The 24,302-nt window shown below is 42.8% G+C and overlaps 1 protein-coding gene across 3 annotated transcripts in view; it reads right to left on the bottom strand.

Annotated features, from left to right (window-relative positions):
* Nucleotides 1–16,366: 16,366 nt before the first annotated feature.
* LOC139368643 (guanine nucleotide-binding protein G(I)/G(S)/G(T) subunit beta-1-like) overlaps nt 16,367–24,302 on the bottom strand; it is a 54,993-nt gene continuing 47,057 nt past the window's right edge. For all 3 annotated transcript variants that reach the window (XM_071107767.1, XM_071107769.1, XM_071107770.1), the window contains exon 11: nt 16,367–18,244. The gene's annotated coding sequence lies outside the window, so the exon portion shown is untranslated. The remainder of the gene's footprint in view (nt 18,245–24,302) is intronic.

The following is a 24,302-nucleotide window of genomic DNA, read 5'->3' as shown; positions in this document are numbered from 1 at the left end:
CTTCTTCGGGATAGTGTTGGCTGATCGCATCAAATTTAAGTTGCTTACACCGCCACCTACTGTACTGGAGTGTGAGGCCATTCACGGCCTACCTATATTTAACCTGGCAAATCAGTTTAAGAACAAATTCTTATTTACAATGAAGGCCTAGGAACAGTGTTCAGGGGCAGAACGACATATTTTTACCTTGTCAGCTCGGGGATTCGATCTAGCAACCTTTCGGGTACTGGCCAAATGCTCGAACCACAAGGCTACCTGCTGTTAAGACTTTACATCAAACCTCAACACGACAGACAATGTCTTCTCCGTTTACCCACGCTCTTCACCGGATCAAACGGCGAGCGTCACAGACACCGGAAATCTTCACTTTCAGCTGATCTTCCTTAACATTTAATGCCACCCCAGTTATCACTCCTTTCAATGGTGCCCTGCTCTGGAGAGCAAAGCAAGTCACATTTATTGTCCCAAATCGTGTGATCCGGAGTGCCAATCCTCTTCTCCACTCAACCTACCACCACTTATGGATCAGCCAAAATGCAAGGGTCCATTCTCTCCACAAATCTTACTCCCACTGGGCCAGAATCATCCTTTACATCCTCGGACCGAGGCCCGAATTCAGCGGTCCTCACTGCAGGAACTTCATCCACACTCGTCAGGTTCCATAGCTGAGCTACTGGAACACGTATACCTCTTTTTGCACTAGACACCAACCTTCCTCACCATATTGCTTCCCTCTACACTCAACTTCTTCTCAACAGTCATCACTGCATCTGCCACCACATCTAATTAATCCTCACTCTCGTCACTCAATTTCCTCAAGTTCTTTCCAAGAGTTCTGTGAAATCCATCATTCCAAATTCCCTCATAACCATTTCCAATGTCCTCCTTTTTTCTTGTCCAGCATCTTCTCCTTCACCAGATCTTTCAGAAGGCCTGTGTAATCCCACACTCCATGATTACTCATAATATGCTCCACTTTCTTTCCTTATTTCCTTTTCCGCCACCTTCTCCAATCACTCATGTTCTCCAAACATTTCTCCCTGTGCAACCTCTCCAACGCCATCTTTCCAACAGCTGTCTGTTCTCCCAGCCTGTGACGAAAACTACCCTGTCATTAACAACAATCCTTTCGCCATCTACTGGCCGTAGTTCTTCTTCTTTGGGATTGGATTGGCAGATCGCATCCAACTTTTAAGGTGCATACACCGCCACCTACTGTACTGGAGTGTGAGGCCAGTCACGGCCAACCAACATGAAAATATCTTCATTAGTCCTGTTCCTCTAAGTGAGAGTCTAAGACACCACTTCCATTCCCCCACTACACCACCCAAACCAGCCTCTATAACCCTTTCTACATCATACAGTTCACAAAATATCAACACATACTCCACGGTTTCTTCCACCAACCACTCATCACACAGACATGTTTCATGTCTCATCATTCACAACGTGCCATTCAAACCTGTGTGCCCAACCCATAGTCTACTCCACACAACTTCCTCTCTCCTACATCCCAAACTCCTTATCTCTTCCTTTACTGACCTGTGCACCTGATAAAATTGCCTCCCCTCACAACTAACTTCCTAGTCTGTTTGTCAACGATCGAGCGCTTCTGCCTAGATCAAGGACTCAACTTCCATGCGGCCCAGCGGGACCTGAATATCTACCCTCTCTCTCCTCACAGCACTCTTATCCACCACATCAGCCTTCTCATTACCTCCACACCCACATGGGCGGGAACCCAACAAAAACTTCTCACCACTACCATCCTCTCCAGTCACATTAACAGCACCATCATCTCCACAAACAGTCTCCCCTATCGGACCTGCCCGTCTTCACACAACTCAACACTGCAGCCGAATCAGAGAACATCACCACTGAGTGGTTTCACCTCCTCCACCCATGTCAGACCTATAATCACAACCAACAACTCAGCCGCATACACTGACATATAATCTAACATTGAAATCTGGGATATACACCCCTGCCTAATCAAAAGAGAACGATTGCGCTCTCCAAGAACCTTGGCTAGTACGTAAAACATGCAAATTCAGAGAAACAAAAAGGCGTACTGGGTTCGCACTCAAAAAGATGTCACAAAGCTTACTTCATTATTCAATGTTTGTAATTATTTTCACTGCATCGGGGATAGCATACACAGACGTTTCGGCTTTACAGCCTTCTTCAGTGTAGGTACAATTTTATTTGAATTCAAAACAGTATTTGTAGAGAACAGATGACCAGCAGGTGCTTTTAATCCCTGTTGCCACTCATCTGCCAATCAGGGATGTGGCTTTTCTGGTCAACCTGTAGACAAATTAGTAACAACGAAATAAATAATTATAGGGTATGGGAGCGGGCACCAAGGGCAACTCACAAATCAACCGTCCCAGTTGTTCGCTCACCCAAATATATAATACCAATTTATGAGGTAGCCTACCACAAAGGACGTTAGGCACAACCGTTCATAGATATGTGGGGCCAACTCATAAACGATATGCAAAATCTGATATGGACAGTGTTCTTGTATAACAGTCTAAATTTGGCTTATTGGAACGTGAAATATTCTCATTCATTTTAAACCATGTGGAGATACAGAATTACATTTGCATATCCACTTCTCTTTGGAGTAATTTGTTGTCATAGTCAACCCTACGTGGTGGATGAACTTTTAAAATTCTGATGCAACGCAATTCATTAATAGAAAGATTTTGTTCTATAAAGTGTCTCGCAACTTGCGAGGTGGATTTATGTTCTCCAAGGTGTACTTTCAAGGCACGGGATGTTTTTCCAATATAAATATTATTACAAGAACACTAACATATAAATAACTAATTTCATAGTGAAATTTACACATTACTTTATCTCATAGGTCCTAGAAGTCTTGAGTGCATACCAAGTTAGAACATTTCCCTATGGTGCTACAAAAGGTACAAAATCTACAGGGGAAGCATCCTTTTCTGAATGCCTCTTTTCTCTCTCTGACCACATTGGATTTAACCAATATATTTGATAGAGTTCTAGATACTTTATAAGTAAAGGTGGATTCTGGAAGGCAGAATTTAAAGAGGAGTCTGTTGATAATATGTGCCAATGTTTATTGATAATAGATAATGCCATGACGGCGATCATTGAAAGTAAGTATACAGTTTATAGAGAAAGGTGTATGTTTTTGTTGGGATTTATTAAGTAACTGGCTTCTGTTCAAGCTTAAGTTGTTTTTGAGCTTTATCAAGCCAGGTATCAGGTATCCTCTCAAGCCAAAACGCTCAAGGAGAGAATTTGATTGTATATCATATTCTTCCTCTGTGTCACAAATGCGACGCAGTCTATGGTTTACTAGTAAACCTATTTTTAGGGGAGAGGGTGATATCTATCAGCTGTCAATATAGTATTTTTCATCTGTAGGTTTTCTGTAAACTCTAGTACTTAGATATTGTCCCTTTGTAACAAATCTAAGAAATGTATAGTTATTTTCCATAGTTAAGGAAATTGATTGTACTCTAGAGTTAATGTAATTAAGAAATTCATTTAATTTAGGAACCCGTCCAGCTCATAAAGCAATCGTCTATATAGTGGGTCCAATATTCAACATGATCTTTAACATCGAATAATGAAGTAAGCTTTATGTGACATCTTTTTGAGTGTGAACCCATTACACCTTTTTGTTTGTGTATATACTTCCCTGCCCCCACCTTATCACTGCATGGATCCTTTGAACCATCTGTACATAAAAACAAATAAAACCGATTATCTATGCACAGTACCACTCGAAAGTTTGGACACACCTCATTCAAGGGTTTTCTTTATTTGATTATTTTCTACATTGTAGAATAATAGTGAAAACATCAAAACTATGAAATAACACATGGAATCATGTAGTAACCAAACAAGCATTAAACAAATCTAAATATATTTTAATGTTTCAAAGTAGCCACCCTTTGCCTTGATGACAGCTTTGCACACTCTTGCAATTCTCTCAACCAGCTTCATGAGCGAATCACCTGGAATGAAATTCAATTAACAGGTGCCTTGTTAAAAGTTCATTTGTGAAATCTCTATACTTCTTAATGCGTTTGAGCCAATCAGTTGTGTTGTGACAAGGTAGGGGTGGTATAGAGGACATAGCCCTATTTGGCAAAAGACCAAGTCCATATTATGGCAAGAACAGCTCAAATAAGCAGAGAAACAACAGTCCATCATTACTTTAAGACATGAAGGTCAGTCATACGGAACATTTCAAGAACTTTGAAAGTTTCTTCAAGTGCAGTCGCAAAAACCATCAAGCACCAAAATTAAACTGGATCTCATGAGGACCACCACAGGAAAGGAAGACCCAGAGTTACCTCTGCTGCAGAGAATAAGTTCATTAGAGTTACGAGCCTCAGAAATTGCAGTCCAAATAAATGCTTCACAGAGTTCAAGTAACAAACACATCTCAACATCAACTGTTCAGGGGAGACTGCGTGAATCAGGACATCATGGTCGAATTGCTGCAAAGAAGCCACTACTAAAGGACACCAATAAGAAGAAACTTGCTTGGGCCAAGAAACATGAGCAGTGAACATTAGACCGGTGGAAATCTGTCCTTTGGTCTGATGTGTACAAATTTGAGATTTTTGGTTCCAACCGCCATGTCTTTGTGAGACGCAGAGTAAGTGAACGGATGATCTCCACATGTGTGGTTCCCACTGTGAAGCACGGAGGAGGTGGTGTGATGGTGCTTTGCTGGTGACATTGTCAGTGATTTATTTAGAATTCAAGAAACACTGAACTAGCATGGCTACCACAGCATTTTGCAGTGATACGCCATCCCATCTGTTTTGCGCTTAGTGAGACTAGAATTTGTTTTTCAATAGGACAATGACCCAACACCCCTCTCGGCTGTGTAAGGGCTATTTGACCAAGAAGGAAAGTGATGGAGTGCTACATCAGATTACGTGGCCTCCACAATCACCCAATCTCAACCCAATTGAGATGGTTTGGGATGAGTTGGACCACAGAGTGAAGGAAAAGCAGCCAACAAGTGCTCAGCATATGTGGGAACTCCTTCAAGACTGCTGGAAAAGCATTCCAGGTGAAGCTGGTTGAGAGAATGCCAAGAGTGTGCAAAGCTGTCAAGGCGAAGGTTGACTACTTTGAAGAATCTAAAATATATTTTGATTTGTTTAACACTTGTTTGGTTACTAGATGATTCCATATGTGTTATTTCATAGTTTTGATGTCTTAGTAATATTGTACATCACACCATGCTGTGCTATGGTGTGGTGAAGAGTGCCGTCTATGGCTCACATAGCCTACCTCGTAATCTTGTAGCCTACATTTTCCACTCAGCTAAACATATCAGGAATTATCTTCATTGAACCGTTGCAATCGGTTTATCATAATACAATATAGCACAATAACACACTTACAGAATCCCATCACTACTGAAATGGTGGCTTCCAATACGCCCATTCACATGAATGGCATTCGGGACAGGTACTACAAAGCCAGCCCGATTGCCGATAGTTCAAATCCTTATTTCAGCATACCCGGAATCTACAAAGACAGAGGAACAGATACAAACAAACAGCTCGCTCATCCATAACATTGATAAGTACAATAAACGGCACTTAAATTAAAAATTAAAGCTTGTCTGAGTATTCCTTATACTATTCCAAGGTGTTACTGAAGGGAGGTAAGAATAATGTGTGTAATGTATGAACTAAGATCGCTAAGTTAACTTGTGTGTCGACCCACATTGCTAATGTAGCTGAAAACGGAGCAAGGACGGGGAGATGAGTGTGTGTGGCTGTGTTAGCTTACCAAATGCTGCTTTTCGTCACATTACCTTCCTCCACTCGCGAAGCGGCCAAGTTCGGGAGCCGGGATAGATAGTCCACCTTGACATTTTATTTTCCTCCCTTATGATGGACACAGCACTGGAAGGGCCAGAGCTCCAGATACCACCTGGTCACGCGAGAATTCCGGTCCTTCATGGTCTGGATCCAGGTCAGAGCTCTGTGGTCCATGTGCAGGTAAACTGTTATCCCAAGAAGGTAGTACCGGAGGCTATCTGGTGCCCACTTTATAGCCAGGCACTCCTTCTTGATTTTCAAATACCTGGTTTGCCCACTGACACTTCAGGAGGTTAAGCTTGAGGCCCGCATCATGGATCTTCTCCAGGAGTCTGTTAAGATGCTGTATGTGCCCCTCCCAGGAATGGCTGTAGATCACCACGTTGTCCAAGTGGCCAGCACAGCAATCGTCACAGTCCTGGAGGACCTTGTCCATCAGCCTCTGGAAAGTTGCAGGGGCCCCATGAAGGCCAAACGACACAACCTTAAACTGGAACAGGCCCATCGGCATCCGGAAGGCAGTGTTCGTCCAGGGGCACCTGCCAGTACCCTTTGCAGAGTTCCAAATGTGGTGATGTAATGAGCTCTACCTATTCTCTCCAGTAAGTTGTCAATGCGGGGCATGGGGTAGGCATCAAACTGGGAGATGGCATTCACCTTCCTGAAGTCCACGCAGAGCCATCCTTCTTTGGGACAATGACAATGGGGCTGCTCCATTCACTTGACGATGGCTCGACAACATCCATTTCTATCATGGTGTGGTCCTCTTCCTTGAGGGCTACCACCAGCCTCTCGGGCACAGGGTAAGGATGCTGGTGCACAGGGTTCTGGTCAGGCTTCAAACGGATGACGTGTTCCACAACCTTTGTTCTTCTTGGCCTCTAACTGAAGAGGGCCAGATACTTGCCAAACAGCTCCTTCAGCACATCTTGCTTTAAAGTGTATGATCTCTACTCGTCCCTTCCATGCCTCTGGGACCCCGTCCGACACGTCCTCTTCTTCTACTCTGTGGACCAGGAAGTACACCCCCTTGGACAGTTCCTCTCTCTCCTCCCAGGCCGTGAAGAGGTTCATATGGTAGGTTTGCTTCTCCTTACCCTTGTCCGGGTGCAGCACCTTACCCTTGTCATCGGGCCCATCTTCCTCCCGATTAGGTTCGGCCCTTGCCACTGCGCGAGGAGCTTGCTGGTAGACGAGGGAATAAGATGATGAGTGAGCTCAAAGTCATGAGGGATCAGGCTACTTCCGCTGCTGCTAAGTAGAGCAGACCATCATCAGTAGTCAAGACTCCAGGCCACCCTCAAAGAGTGGCTACACCTTTGCCGTGTCCCAGAGAGTCAAGCTACCACCCAGATGTGGACTATAGCCAACCGCCTCATCAGGCCAGTACTGCACCCTCACAGCGTTACGTCGGTACAGTGACCCTTTTCCTCCAAGGGCTCACCCTCATGCAGCAGCCTATGAGCCATGAAGCGATGCCAGCCAAATGCAACCAGAGCACCCACCAGGTCACTGAACAGGTCAAGTTCCATGGATACCTGGGCCATAACCTCAACTCCATCCGCAGCCCTCTAAAGGCTCCACTGCCGCAGCAGCAGTGCAGACCTACAGAGGGCCTAGGGCAACCAACTAACATCAACAGCCGAGACCCAAGTCAGATCCTGCCAGCTGACGGGAACAAGCTCTTCACGTATCAGATCCTAGTGGATCACCTAAAGCTAGAAGAAGCCTGCCTAGTGGTAGATTCATATCTCAACTCCCCCATGCCTTACTCAAGACACCATGGCAGCCGTGAACGAGAAGTTTGGACAGCCACACCATGTCACTCTGAAGAAGATAGCCAGTGTCGTGGACTCTCCCGATGTATGCCTTGGAGATACAGCTGCCTTCAAGAAGTTTGAACTACAGGTCTAATCCTCAGTGGGCATGCTCCGGACACTGGGTCCAGATGGCGACATAGAGCTGATGTGTGAGTCTCATGTGACATGCCTACTCAGCAAGCTACCATCCGAGATGAAGTCAGACTTCCACTGTCACATGTTTCATCAGCCAGGTACTACATACACCTTACTTGAGTTCTCAGAGTGGTTACAGTATGTCCTGGTGTCAAGAATATGATGGCCAGTCATCAAGAAAAGTGCATAAGGACAGACTTGGGCAGAAGTCAGAAGGGCGAAACGTGCAACATCCATCCTTCACGGAGCTAAAGACAACCTGGAGAATGGATCCGCTGCCTCAGCATTCAATAGTTTGGCTGCAAGAAGAAATATACTGTCCTTATTGCAACAACCCTGAGCACTATCTCAACCAGTGCTCAGCCATCCAGACGCTCACCAAGTAGCAAGTAACAGAGTGGATGATCAAGACCAACAACAAGTGCTGGCATTGTGGAAGGGGCCATCAGGCGTCCTAGTGCACCCACAACAAGCCCTGCGGTCTCTGGAAGGAAACACATCTACAAGTCTTTCACAAGGTCACTGCCAGAACCCCCAAAGAGGCACCAAAAGAGGAGAGCTGCCTGGTAAGCACAGTCACAGAGGTGCTCTACTTGGACAGACCAGCTGATTGTAATCACGTCCTACTGAAGGTGATCGGGGTGCTCCACCATTCGCCTGGACATCCAAACCCTCTGTGGTGCATCAGTGACCCTTCGAAACTCTCCTGCCTCGCAATCCAAGACCAGTTTCCAAATCAAAGGGCCTTTACTGCAACCCGCCTTGGACTAGCAGACCATTCCTATCCAGTGATCAAACTTCAGAAGAGGTACAAGCACTTGGTTGAGGTTGGATCCTCCTGGTGTACACCACCTGAGCCAAAGTGTTGGTCCAGCACCTCTGGCATAAACATCGGGACTGGGATGACCCTCTTCTCATTCAAGATCTTCTCCAGGCTTGGAACAATTGGGAAGGAGAGCTACAGATCCTGCCACGCATCACTCTGCCTAGGTGCTACGTACCTGCAGATGTCTACCAGTCGAGTGTCACCAGAGAGGTCCATGTGTTCTGTGACGTTTCAGAGAAAGCCTACAGGTTTGTTGCGTAACTGAGGACAGATGAGAGTCACAACAAGACCTACCTGTCATTCCTGATGGCCAGGTCCAGAGTTTCTCCTTAGCGACTACATTCCATACCAAGACTGGAGCTCTGTGCAGCCGTCACTGGAACCTAGCTTGCCAAGCTGCTAGAGAAAGAGCTTACCTTGAAGATAGACCAGACCACGCTGTGGACATATTCCACAACATTGCTGATGTGGTTGCAGTGGAAATCCTGCCGCTTTCAAGTTTTTTTTAGGCACCCAAGTGGCTGAGATTCAAGAACTTACAGACCTCTGTGCATGGCGCTATGTGGATTTGGCGAGGAATCCCGCAGATGACATCACAAGAGGCAAGACTCTGAAAGACCCTGCGGAGCCCAACAGATGGAGCCAAGGACCATCGTTTCTCATTCAAAGTCCAGACGAGTGGCCAGCTAAACCAAACGTTCATTGTGAAGAGAACACGTCTGAACTCCCAGAAGCCCACCTTCTGTCGTGTCACTGCAGTTGCTGGTCCACAAGACCCAGATGTGAGCCAGTATACCACATGGCGCATCGAGAAGAGATGGGGATAATCTTCAAGTGTCTCACCATGAGGGGTGTACAGTCGTGGCCAAAGGTTTTGAGAATGACACAATTATTAATTTTCACAAAGTCTGCTGCCTCAGATTGCATGATGGCAATGTGCATATACTCCAGAATGTTATAAAGAGTGATCAGATGAATTGCAATTAATTGCAAAGTCCCTCTTTGCCATGCAAATTAACTGAATACCCCACCCCCCCCAAAAAAACATTTCCAATGCATTTCAGCCCTGCCACAAAAGGACCAACTGACATCATGTCAGTGATTCTCTCATTAACACAGGTGTGAGTGTTGACAAGGACAAGGCTGGAGATCACTCTGTCATGCTGATTGAGTTCGAATAACAGATTGGAAGCGTCAAAAGGAGGATGGTGCTTGGAATCATTGTTCTTCCTCTGCCAACCATGGTTATGTGCAACGAAACACGTGCAGTCATCATTGCTTTGCACAAAAAGGGCTTCACAGCCAAGGATATTGCTGCCAGTAAGATTGCACCTAAATCAATAATTTATCGGATCATCAAGAACTTCAAGGAGAGCGGTTCAATTGTTGTGAAGAAGGCTTCAGGGCGCCAAAGAAAGTCCAGCAAGCGCCAGGACCATCTCCTAAAGTTGATTTAGCTGCGGGATCGGGGCACCACCAGTACAGACCTTGCTCAGGAATGGCAGCAGGCAGGCGTGAGTGCATCTGCACGCACAGTGAGGCGAAGACTTTTGGAGGATGGCCTGGTGTCAAGAAGGGCAGCAAAGAAGACACTTCTCTCCAGGAAAAACATCTGGGACAGACTGATATTCTGCAAAAGGTACAGGGATTGGACTGCTGAGAACTGGGGTAAAGTCATTTTCTCTGATGAATCCCTTTTCCGATTGTTTGGGGCATCCGGAAAAAAGCTTGTCCGGAGAAGACAAGGTGAGCGCTACCATCAGTCCTGTGTCATGCCAACAGTAAAGCATCCTGAGACCATTCATGTGTGGGGTTGCTTCTCAGCCAAGGGAGTGGGCTCACTCACAATTTTGCCTAAGAACAGCCATGAATAAAGAATGGTACCAACACATCTTCCGAGAGCAACTTCTCCCAACCATCCAGGAACAGTTTGGTGGAGCCCCTTGCCATAAGGCAATAGTGATAACTAAGTGGCTCGGGGAACAAAACATCTATATTTTGGGTCCATGGCCAGGAAACTCCCCAGACCTTAATCCCATTGAGAACTTGGTCAATCCTGAAGAGGCGGGTGGACAAACGAAAACCCACAAATTCGGACAAACTCCAAGCATTGATTATGCAAGAATGGGCTGCCATCAATCAGGATGTGGCCCAGAAGTTAATTGACAGCATGCCATGGCAGAGGTCTTGAAAAAGAAGGGTCAACACTGCAAATATTGACTCTTTGCATCAACTTCATGTAATTGTCAATAAAAGCCTTTGACACTTATGAAATGCTTGTAACTATACTTCAGTATTCCATAGTAACATCTGACAAAAATATAGAATGACAGTGAAGCAACAAACTTTGTGGAAATTAATATTTGTCATTCTCAAAACTTTCGCTTTAACCTCCCTGCAGTCCACATTTCGGAGTAGTTTTGGAGAGAGATTGGCTCCCTTACCACTGCCCTCATAACTACAGTGGGTGCCTAGTCAGTGACCGAAGAAGTGCTCAGAACTGTCCTCATTGAAGTGAAGGGTATCCTGAATTCGAAGCACTTGGGCTACAGTACTTGTACTGCAGTATCGCAGACCTGGACCCCGTGACTCTTAACCTCCTGTTGATGGGGCAGCCAGACGAATCCCTGCCGTAAGTGGTGTACCCGGAGACTGAGCTCCTCAGCAGACGTCAATGGAGACACTGCCAGATCCTGATGGATCACTTCTGGGCCAGCTACATCAGGCACTACTACCTAACCAGCCTGCAAGCCCGCCAGAAGTGGCATGCCATACCTGCCGACCTCAAAAGGGATGTGGTGGTTATGTTGTTGGACCCCCTGGCCTATCGGACGGATCATTAAAGTTCACCCAAGCGCAGATGGTCATGTGAGTACTGCCGAGGTCAAGATCAAGGACAGAACATACACCCGTCCTGTTGTCCGGTTGGTAGACCTCCAAGCTCTCCCGGACAGAAAGGACGATGACAGTACGCCTGTAGTCTCAAAAGCCATTCGCCTTTCTCAGGAGCAAATTGATGTCGCAATTTGGGGGCGGCTGTACGAAAGACTATTGAGAGTAAATATTAGTTAAATCATAGGAGAGCTGTAGCTCCGCCCACCGGTAATGTGGAGCAGAGCATGCTGGGCGATCTCTAACTGAGAAAAGGAAGTAACTTGAGAAAGTACACAAGCCATGATAAGATCTAGCCATCTCTCCTGTGATTACCTTTAGTTAGCATTCTTTGCTTTAGCAAAGGCCAGTGTGCATCCTTCAGAAATGTGAGGTCATATTTCTTACAATTCATGTGTTGTGAACGCACTTCCTTGTTAGGCTAATAGCGTTTTTACCGCGAGCTAGCAACTAAGCTTGCTAACACTGTTGTTTCTGTCAACTCATTTCAGATGTTTAGCATTTCAGTGTCTATTCTTATATTCCCTATGGTTATATGGGTGTATACTGTATAGATTATGTGGGTATTTGTTTTTAGCAATGAGCCTTGTGAATGCCTTATACATTCAAGTTCATGCAGTTGTGTGAGGATGATGGTGCTGCTCAGTAGTGCTGTGTAGTTGCACTCCTCTGATTATTCGTGAAGTCAAAGCCATGTTGTTAGGTTGTGTTGCCCTGTGCAGCAGATAAGCTATAAATAATATGGCTACAATAGGTTATGTAATTTGAGTTTGTATTAAGCCTATACCTGCCATTTACTATTGTATTTAATTTCCCCCTTTTCAAAACCACACCCCATTGGTTAACACAATTGTCAAGCCATACACTGTGCTGCTCTATGTGAATCAGCATCATTAAACCACCTCAACTGGAATCCTACCGGTCTGTCATCTGTGCTCTGACAAGCACCTGGGAGAGAACACATAGTGCCAAGTAAGACGTAACCCAAATGAATATACAGTCCACCAAGTCCTCAACTACTCTAGTGGTTAAACAGGAATATGGTTCAAATAGTTTTTCCCATATGGGATTTTAGAAAAACTTTAAATCAGGGCTGTTTCGTGTAGGCTTACCCTGGTGTGACGTTTTGATAGGCATGTAAATCTCTCTCGGACATGGTGATTTTTATCAATATATTCTGCGCTTTTTAGTTAATTTGCCTTGTTAAAGGTTAAATAAAAATTATATATATATTTTTAAATGTACTCTGACTGGAAAATGCTTAGCATCAAAGTAGACATCATGCAAAACTACAAAATCCCTGCACGCCATCTCTAGCTGACGCCTTTGCTAACATGTATTGTGTCAATTTAAAACTTGCACAAGACAGTTCACAGAATTGTCTACTAAAGAAATGTTGCCAATTTATTCAATACTACATTTAGCTAACATTAGATAGTTCATCCAGAGATTCTTAACTTTGCCTTGATTTGGCACGCTCGTCCAGATCATCATGGCATTTGTAGTTCTTTATGATAGCCACATTAGCAGGAAATCAGCATTTCATTTTTGGGAGGTGAATATACTGATAAAACTCACCTTGTCCTAGAGAAATTTACATGGTTATCAAAAAAAGTCTACATGAAACACAGCCCTTATTTTAATAGTTTTCAAAATCCCCTATGGGCAATGGTGGAAAAACAATTTGAATATTTCCGTTTGACCGCTAGGTTTTTAGGTATTACGACTCATACTGCGGCGCTGTCATAATTTGTATATACACTGACTAGACTGACAGGGGGACTGCTTTTTGGGGGGAGTGCCAAAATGGCCGACTAGTGGCTTCAAAGCGTTTCATTGGCCAATACATAAAGTCAGCAATCCAGGGTTTATATTCATTGGTTAATCCTTACCACATACATGAATAGAGGGGTTGGTTGTTTAGCAGCAAAACAGACAGGGTTGGCATAGAGCACTTTTCTCTCAAATACATTGATACAGTTGTTGGTTAGCTAGCTAGTGAATTTTAGCCATATTGACATAAAATCAGTAAAAACACCTCAAAACAAGGCATGGTATCATGAACAAGATGAAATGAGCCACTTAAGATAACCCACATGGCAGTTTCTTGTCATTGTTGCTATCTGGCCATCCAGAATCACAATACATTTAAACTTACACTTTGTTTTCATGACATTGTCAGCTAACCCATCTGCACGAAGGACTGCTTCTTCAGGGGAGTGCCAATATGTCTGGCTGGTTGTTTCAAAGCATCTCAGTAGCCCATACATAGCATCATCAAGTTAGGGTTTATATACATCATTGGTTAATCCATACCACATAGTGACTTCAGACCCCTAGACTTTTTCTACGTTGTTTTGTTACAGACGGAATTTAAAATTGATTAATTTGCAATTGTGTCACTGATCTACACACAATATTCAATAATGTCAAAGTGGAGTTAATTTATAGGCATTTCTAAAAACAGAATAAAAAATTAATATTAATATTCACTGCGTTTGTTATGGCAAACCTAAGTTAGTTATGAATAAAAATGTGCTTAAAGTCACAAATTGCATGGACTCACTGTGTACAATAAGTGTTTAACAATTTTGAAATGGTTACCTCATCACTACACCCCACACGGTCGAGCAGTGAATTTCAAGCACAGATTTAACCACAAAGACTAGAGACGCTTTCCATGGTTCACAAAGGGCACCTGTATTGGTAGATGGGTAAACAAAAGTTGATATTGAATTTACCTTTGAGCATGGTGTAGTTATGGATTACACTTTGGATGGTGTATTAATGCAGCCAGCCACAACAAGGATAGAGGCACCCTTCTGAAATCAGTTGCCATGTTCTAATATGTGAAATGCGCAAATTTGTCCTTAGTTTAATGCACTTACTATAAATTATTCTGCATGTGTTTGCTATAGTAAATATATTTGTAAATACAGTGCCTTGCGAAAGTATTCGGCCCCCTTGAACTTTGCGACCTTTTGCCACATTTCAGGCTTCAAACATAAAGATATAAAACTGTATTTTTTTGTGAAGAATCAACAACAAGTGGGACACAATCATGAAGTGGAACGACATTTATTGGATATTTCAAACTTTTTTAACAAATCAAAAACTGAAAAATTGGGCGTGCAAAATTATTCAGCCCCCTTAAGTTAATACTTTGTAGCGCCACCTTTTGCTGCGATTACAGCTGTAAGTCGCTTGGGGTATGTCTCTATCAGTTTTGCACATCGAGAGACTGAATTTTTTTCCCATTCCTCCTTGCAAAACAGCTCGAGCTCAGTGAGGTTGGATGGAGAGCATTTGTGAACAGCAGTTTTCAGTTCTTTCCACAGATTCTCGATTGGATTCAGGTCTGGACTTTGACTTGGCCATTCTAACACCTGGATATGTTTATTTTTGAACCATTCCATTGTAGATTTTGCTTTATGTTTTGGATCATTGTCTTGTTGGAAGACAAATCTCCGTCCCAGTCTCAGGTCTTTTGCAGACTCCATCAGATTTTCTTCCAGAATGGTCCTGTATTTGGCTCCATCCATCTTCCCATCAATTTTAACCATCTTCCCTGTCCCTGCTGAAGAAAAACAGGCCCAAACCATGATGCTGCCACCACCATGTTTGACAGTGGGGATGGTGTGTTCAGCTGTGTTGCTTTTACGCCAAACATAACGTTTTGCATTGTTGCCAAAAAGTTCAATTTTGGTTTCATCTGACCAGAGCACCTTCTTCCACATGTTTGGTGTGTCTCCCAGGTGGCTTGTGGCAAACTTTAAACAACACTTTTTATGGATATCTTTAAGAAATGGCTTTCTTCTTGCCACTCTTCCATAAAGGCCAGATTTGTGCAATATACGACTGATTGTTGTCCTATGGACAGAGTCTCCCACCTCAGCTGTAGATCTCTGCAGTTCATCCAGAGTGATCATGGGCCTCTTGGCTGCATCTCTGATCAGTCTTCTCCTTGTATGAGCTGAAAGTTTAGAGGGACGGCCAGGTCTTGGTAGATTTGCAGTGGTCTGATACTCCTTCCATTTCAATATTATCGCTTGCACAGTGCTCCTTGGGATGTTTAAAGCTTGGGAAATCTTTTTGTATCCAAATCCGGCTTTAAACTTCTTCACAACAGTATCTCGGACCTGCCTGGTGTGTTCCTTGTTCTTCATGATGCTCTCTGCGCATTTGACGGACCTCTGAGACTATCACAGTGCAGGTGCATTTATACGGAGACTTGATTACACACAGGTGGATTGTATTTATCATCATTAGTCATTTAGGTCAACATTGGATCATTCAGAGATCCTCACTGAACTTCTGGAGAGAGTTTGCTGCACTGAAAGTTTTTCAGTTTTTGATTTGTTAAAAAAGTTTGAAATATCCAATAAATGTCGTTCCACTTCATGATTGTGTCCCACTTGTTGATTCTTCACAAAAAAATAGTTTTATATCTTTGTGTTTGAAGCCTGAAATGTGGCAAAAGGTCGCAAAGTTCAAGGGGGCCGAATACTTTCGCAAGGCACTGTATATGTTTTATTGCCACATACACCGGATAGGGTGCAGTGAAATGTGTTGTTTTACAGGGTCAGCCATAGTTGGATGCCACCACTTCAGCAAATTAGGGTTAAGTGCCTTGCTCAAGGGCACAGAGAACAGATTTTTCACCTTGTCTGCTCAGGTATTCGAATCAGCAACCTTTCGGTTACTGGCCCAATGCTCTAACTGCTATGCCTCAATAACTATAATGACAGTGTATTTTAAAAGTAGAAATTACAAGACTTCAATGTAATTACAATAACTACAATTTTTACTTGCATAATCACACATTTGCAGAATTAAACTCAGAACACAACAGATCATCTCAAACTGCTTTTTATTTCATCTTAAATAACAGTACATTTTAATATAGTTTCTATCTTGCAGCCAACTTTCGGTTGTACACTGACTGACTTTAAATTTAAATACAAAAGGTGAGAAGGGAACAGCTGGGTGCAGAGATCTACAGTTATTTCATGGCAAGAAAAGGAAAAGGAATTTTATTTAATATTTCTGTATTGATTTTCTTTGTTGCCAACTCCAGGCCTAACGCACAAATACAGCACATTTTTGTACAGAATTTTGCAAAGAAAAAACAGAATGGGGGAAAAAAATGCCACTACTGCTAAAGAAAGTGTTTACACAAGGAGGGGAACAGAAAATTCTGTCATTCAAATGCTGCAAGTTTTTTATTTTTTATTATTAAAGGACAGAAAAAAACCTGTTACAAAATGTTTATTTTCTTTGTCACTGGAATTTGTTTGCTACAGAAGGAATGAAAATGTATTTGTTCCATTTGTGTGTGCATACGTTTTAAATGTTTACATTACTTTTATCAAGGAATCCATCCCAAGAATGGATATTGTAAGACCAGGTAACCATTTGTTATGCTGTGGTGTTTGCTTCTCTCAAGTGCATAGGATTGACATTTTAATTGAATTATGTATGACCAGTAGCCAAAAACAAGATAAATACCATTGTAATGATATATTTAACAGGTTATTTTCTTAAAGAAAAACATCAAAAGGACTTAGTTCTATATGCACCTCTTTTTAAGCAATTCTACAGCATGCGATTCTAAGAGTTAACCCACCCATGGCAGAAAGCCAAAATATTTTTTATTTTATTTTTTAACTTAAAAAGCTTCATTATCATTATTTTCAAACATTGATTTATACAACATGTCATTCACAGAGTAGTTACTGCATTTCCAAGCACGGAATGGGCACCTCTGTTGAATGAAACCGGGGTAATAAGTAGAGGCCTCCCTACCCAATGAAATCACTTCTCCGGTCGCAACCACGGTCATCAAAAGGGTAACAAAACAGAAATAAAACGAAGAAAGTGAACCAATGGGTTAATCTTCATTTAATTATTCTACATTGTCGCCCAACAAAAGGTGAAGAGAATGGTTAAAATGTTGTTTGTTTTCATTTTGAAAATGAGCATTCATTATCATAAACAGAATATGCTTGGTTAGTTAACTTTTCTTGAAACATTATTCTATACATGCAAAGTTTAAATTTGTGCAAACAAACATGTGACTAAACAGAAAAAAATAAACAAATAGTGAAGTATCTTGGGACTAAATATACAGAATGGCCAGATCCTCCTGTTGGTGGCTCATGGACTCGACTCCCTGCTGAAGCTCAATTCTCTTGCCTTTTTTTCTGATGTGATTAAGATGACGATAATTTGTAATTTTTATTTCCAACCTACAAAACTTGACTCTAAACTATATCAAGACTGATAAAACAAAGCTCTCAATCCTCATTTTACCAACAGGTCACGGATCTAGTTCCCTGAACCAAAAATAAAGGTGGGGGAAAAAATAAACATGACCAAAAAGCTATCAAGAGTTAAATCACCGTTGTGTAGATTACCTTCACTCAAACCTGTGTATTGAAGATGGATTACACATTTGCATGGGGGTGAATGTATTTTCTTATGACACAATATCAGAAAATGGTCCCAGGAGGAATGCACAATTCTCTCCCCCATTCTATTCCACTGAAATTCCTCATCTTTTTAGCTGAGTGAAACAATTGTGCTCTTCTTTTAAATGAGAAGGAGAGAATTTTTCCCTTGGTAGTTTTTGGGGGTTGGAGTCAGTTTCATGGTTTTGAGAAGATTGGATATGCAATAAAATTGAACATTTTGGAATAGTCTTCCACTGAACTTCGGAGTCCAGATGCCATCTGAAAAAAGGCGGGACACAAAGAAGAAAATGTGCATTATTGTTATTTGCAACAAAAGTACCTCCTAAAAGTGCATAGTAATTGTAGACAATTAACCTCTTAAATTTCCAAACTTAGTCATCAATGGTGAGCTACAATTCATTGTTGGCCAACTCCCATGTTCACCTCCAGGATGCAGCAGACACATTCAGACTACAGTCGTGGCCAAAAGTTTTGAGAATTACACAAATATTAATTTTCACAAAGTCTGTAGCCTCAGGTTGTATGATGGCAATTTACATACTCCAGAATGTTATGAAGAGTGATCAGATGAATTGCAAAGTCCCTCTTTGCCATGCAAATTAACTGAACCCCCCCCCCCCCAAAAAAAAAATCCACCGCATTTCAGCCCTGCCACAAAAAGACCAGCTGACATGTCAGTGATTCTCTCGTTAACACAGGGGTGAGTGTTGATGAGGACAAGGCTGGAGATCACTCTGTCATGCTGATTGAGTTTGAATATCAGACTGGAAGCTTCAAAAGGAGGATGGTGCTTGGAATCATTGTTCTTCCTCTGCCAACCATGGTTACCTGCAAAGAAACATGTGCCGTCATCATTGCTTTGCACAAAAAGGGCTTCACAGGCAAGGATATTGCTGCCAGTAAGATTGAACCTAAATCAACCATTTATCGGATCATTAAGAATTTCAAGGAGAGCGGTTCAATTGTTGTGAAGGCGGCTTCAGGGCGACCAAGAAAGTCCAGCAAGCGCCAGGACCCTCTCCTAAAGTTGATTCAGCTGCTGGATCGGGGCACTACCAGTACAGAGCTTGCTCGGGAATGGCAGCAGGCAGATGTGAGTGCATCTGCACGCACAGTGAGGAAAATACTTTTGGAGGATGGCCTGGTGTCAAGAAGGGCAGCAAAGAAGCCACTTCTCTCCAGGAAAAACATCAGGGAAACTGATATTCTGCAAAGTTACAGGGATTGGACTGCTGAGGACTGGGGTAAAGTCATTTTCTCTGATGAATCCCTTTTCCGATTGTTTGGGGCATCCGGAAAAAAGCTTGTCCGGAGAAGACAAGGTGAACGCTACCATCAGTCCTGTGTCATGCCAACAGTAAAGCATCCTGAGACCATTCATGTGTGGGGTTGCTTCTCAGCCAAGGGAGTGGGCTCACTCACAATTTTGCCTAAGAACAGCCATGAATAAAGAATGGTACCAGCACATCTTCTGAGAGCAACTTCTCCCAACCATCTAGGAACAGTTTGGTGGAGCCCCTTGCCATAAGGCAATAGTGATAACTAAGTGGCTCAGGGAACAAAACATTGATATTTTGGGTCCAGGGCCAGGAAACTCCCCAGACCTTAATCCCATTGAAAACTTGTGGTCAATCCACAAAAAGGCAGGTGGACAAACAAAACCCCACAAATTCTGACAAACTCCAAGCATTGATTATGCAAGAATGGGCTGCCATCAGTCAGGATGTGGCCCAGAAGTTAATTGACAGAATGCCAGGGCGGATTGCAGAGGTCTTGAAAAAGAAGGGTCAACACTGCAAATATCGACTCTTTGCATCAACTTCATGTAATTGTCAATAAAAGCCTTTGACACTTATGAAATGCTTGTAATTATACTTCAGTATTCCATAGTAACATCTGACAAAAATATCTAAAGACACTGAAGCAGCCAACTTTGTGGAAATTAATATTTGTGTCATTCTCAAAACCTTTGGCCACGACTGTAGAGAACATAATATCCAGTACTACTAAATATATACACTCCACTCTGAAATACATTTGATCAATCTATATCCTAGCTGAGAAACGATCAACTCCGCTTCTTGTATCGAGGCGGAGTTGAGTTTTGATAACTGGTCGTGGGATTTGCTAGCAACAACATTGAGTCACAATCAGTCGATTCCTGTAAAAAAATGTCAATTCTGGAAACAGTGCCTTCAGAAAGTATACAACCTAAATTCAAAATGGATATAGATTTTTTTTCCCTCTCACCCATCTACACACAATACCTTATGACAGTGAAAATGTGTTTAGATATTTTAGCAAATGTACTTAAAATGTAATAAAGAAATCTCATTTATATAAGTATTCACACCCCTTTGCTATGACAGTCCAAATTGAGCACAGGTGCATCCAATTTCCTTTGATCATCCTTGAGATATTGCTACAACTTGGGAGTCCACCTGGGGCTAGGGCTGTTGCGGTGACCGTATTACTGCCACAACGGTGGTCACGAGTCATGAAGGCAGTCACGGTAATTAAGCTTCTCCAAGCTCTGGTGTTGCTCATGGTCATTAGTAATCTATTATCTATTAATATATTATCACTCTGACATGAATGCAAAAGTATTTGGAAATCTAACATTTCAATAGGCTATGCAATTGCATGAGAAAACAGAATGATGGCCTCTACTAAAAATAGGATCAGCTTTCTATAGGCTAGGCCTACCATATCTCATCTTTTTTTAAATTTAAATTAAGCACATTGCTTATATTTACAGGGGTATAGCCTACCTGGGTGGCATGAAAATAAACTACGGGAAAGGCGTCCATTTGCTATTTAAGTGCAGAGATGACATGTATTTTGTCCCCCTGTCCCTGTTTTGATACAGGTGCATGATAATGGTCAATTCTAAATTAAAACAAATTTCACACATTATTTAGTATATGTAAAGACAATACATTTAAAAAAATTGTCTGATGGGTGACAATATAAGCTTATCACTTGTGAATGATGACCAGCATAAGAAACAATGCCTTTTTTTGCAACTTTGAGTCCTAGTCGAAAAAATATGGAACTACCCAGACTCTGGCCATCTGACCAAACTGAGCAACCGGGCAAGAAGGACTTTGGTTAGGGATGTAGCCAAGAACCCAGGATGGGAGAGCGGCCAGACGGAAGCCACCCAGGAGAAAAAGGCAAATGACAGCACACCTGGAGTTTACAAAAAGGCCTGTGAAAGACTCATAAGCACAACGCAAAATATTATGTGGGTTGATGACAAAAAATAAAACTGTCCTTTTTGCAAAGCACTATGTCTAGAAAAAGAAATGGCACAGCGCATCACCCGTCTAACACCATCCCTACCGCATGGTGGCAGCATCATGCTATGGGGAAGCTTTTCAGCAGCAGGGACTGGGAGACTGGTAAGAACTGAGAGAACAATGAATGGAGACAAATATAGGCAAATCCTTGATGAGAACCTGCCTCAGAGTGCAACGGACCTTAGACTGAGGCAAAGATTTACATTCCAACAGGACATGCATACAGCCAAAGCAATGCGGGAATGGCTTCAGAACAAAAATGTTGAAGTCCTTGACTTGAATCCCATTGAAGACTGCTTTTCACCGCCGCTCCCCATCTAACTTAAGAGTTTGATCAAATCAGCAAGGAAGAATGGGAGAAAATCCCCACATCCAGATGTGCAAAGCTGATAGACACAAAAAAAAAAGCTGTAATCACCAAAGGTGCTCTTACAAAGTCTTGAACACTTATGTAAATGAGATGTTTGTGTTTAATTTTCAAAATATTAGCAAACATTTATAAAAACATGTTTTCACTTTGTTATTATGGGGTATTATGTGTGTATGATCTTTTAATGGCGTCAGACCGAGGCTCTGCATCTGTCCTCGTGCTCCTGGACCTTAGTGCTGCTTTTGATACCATCGACCACCACATTCTTTTGGAGAGATTGGAAACCCAAATTGGTCTACACGGACAAGTTCTGGCCTGGTTTAGATCTTATCTGTCGGAAAGATATCAATTTGTCTCTGTGGATGGTTTGTCCTCTGACAAATCAACTGTACATTTCGGTGTTTCTCACGGTTCCGTTTTAGGACCACTACTGTTTTCACTATATATTGTACCTCTTGGTGATGTCAGTCGGAAACATAATGTTATCTTTCACTGCTAATGTTATCTGACACAGCTGTACATTGATGAAACACGGTGAAGGCCCAAAATTGCCCTCCCTGGAAGCCTGTGTTTCAGACATAAGGAAGTGGGTGGTGACAAATATTATACTTTTAAAGTCAGACATAACAGAGATGCTTCTAGGTGCCAAGAAACAAAGAGATATTCTGTTGAATCTGACAATTAATCTTGATTGGTGTGCAGTCGTCTCAAATAAAACTATGAAGGACCTCGGCGTTACTCTGGACCCTGATCTCTCTTTTCACAAACATATCAAGACTGTTTGAAGGACAGCTTTTTTCCAACTATGAAAAAGTGCAAAAATCAGAAACTTTGTCCAAAAATTATGCAGAAAAATTAAGCCATGCTTTTGTCACTTCTAGGTTAGACTACTGCAATGCTCTACTTTCCGGCTACCCGGATAAAGCACTAAATAAACTTCAGTTAGTGCTAAACATGGCTGCTAGAATCTTGACTAGAACCAAAAAATTTGATCATATTACTCCAGTGCTAGCCTCTCTACACTGGCTTTCTGTTTAGGCAAGGGCTGGTAAGGTTTTACTGCTAACCTACAAAGAATTACACGGGCTTGCTCCTACCCATCTTTCCGATTTGGTCCTGCCGTACATACGTACGCTACGGTCACAAGACGCAGGCCTCCTTACTGTCCCTAGAATTTCTAAGCAAACAGCTGGAGGCAGGGCTTTCTCCTATAGAGCTCCATTTTGATGGAATGGTCTGCCTACCCATGTGAGAGACGCAGACTCGGTCTCAACCTTTAAGTCTTTATTGACGACTCATCTCTTCAGTAGGTCATATGATTGAGTGTAGTCTGACCCAGGAGTGTGAAGGTGAACGGAAAGGCTCTGGAGCAACAAACCGCCCTTGCTGTCTCTGCCTGGCCTGTTTCCCTCTCCACTGGGATTCTAACTCTAACTCTAACCCTATTACAGAGGCTGAGTCACTGGCTTACTGGTGCTCTTCCATGCTGTCCCTAGGAGGGGTGCGTCACTTGAGTGGGTTGAGTCACGTGATCTTCCTGTCCGGTTTGGCGCTCCCCCTTGGGTTGTGCCGTGGCAGAGATCTTTGTGGGCAATACTCGGCCTTGTCTCAGGATGGTCAGTTGGTGGTTGAAGATATCCCTCTAGCGGTGTGGGGGCTGTGCTTTGGCAAAGTAGGTGGGGTTATATCCTGCCTGTTTGGCCCTGTCCGGGGGTATTGTCGGGCTTGGCCACAGTGTCTCCCGACCCCTCCTTTCTCAGCCTCCAGTATATATGCTGCAGTAGTTTATGTGTCATGGGGCTAGGGTCAGTCTTAAATCTGGAGTATTTATCCTGTCTTATCCGGTGTCCTGTGTGAATTTAAGTATGCTCTCTCTCTCTCTCTCTGAGGACCTGAACCCTAGGACCATGCCTCAGGACTACCTGGCATGATGACTCCTTGCTGTCCCCAGTCCACCTGGCCATGTTGCTGCTCCAGTTTCAACTGTTCTTCCTGCGGCTATGGAACCCTGACCTGTTCACCGGACGTGCTACCTGTCCCAGACCTGCTGTTTTCAATTCTCTAGAGACAGCAGGAGCGGTAGAGATACTCTGAATGATAGGTGATGAAAAGCCAACTGACATTTACTTCTGGCCTTTCTAGGAAGTTTTTCCTAGCCATTGTGCTTCTACACCTGCACTGCTTGCTGTTTTAGGCTGGGTTTCTGTACAGCACTTTGTGACATCAGCTGATGTAAGAAGGGCTTTATAAATAAATTTGATTTGTATATGTGTAAAATACAAATCTATCCCATTTGAATTTGGAATAAGTCAAGGGGTATGAATACTTTCTGAAAGCACTGTACCTATGTTTGTCCGGTACAACTGCTGTTCCTGTGTGGGTGCCGAAATCTATACTAATAATATTTTTTTAATTGAATACAACCACCAACTCATCTCAGGGCAAATGTGCAGACTTAAATCGGTCCGTTCTATCTGGGGTCCTTGGGATGTCCCTACTAGAAGAGGTCGACCGATTAAATTAGCACGGCCAATTAATTAGGGCCAATTTTAAGTTCATATAACAAATCGGTAATCAGCCTTTTTGGACGCTGATTATGGACGATTTCGTTGCAATCCACGGGGAGACTGCGTGGCAGGCTGAC

The sequence above is a fragment of the Oncorhynchus clarkii genome, chromosome 16 (assembly GCF_045791955.1).
Source record: "Oncorhynchus clarkii lewisi isolate Uvic-CL-2024 chromosome 16, UVic_Ocla_1.0, whole genome shotgun sequence".
NCBI lineage: Eukaryota > Metazoa > Chordata > Actinopteri > Salmoniformes > Salmonidae > Oncorhynchus > Oncorhynchus clarkii.
The sequence above is the reverse complement of the archived record's forward strand: the minus strand, read 5'-3'. Positions and strand labels throughout refer to the sequence as shown.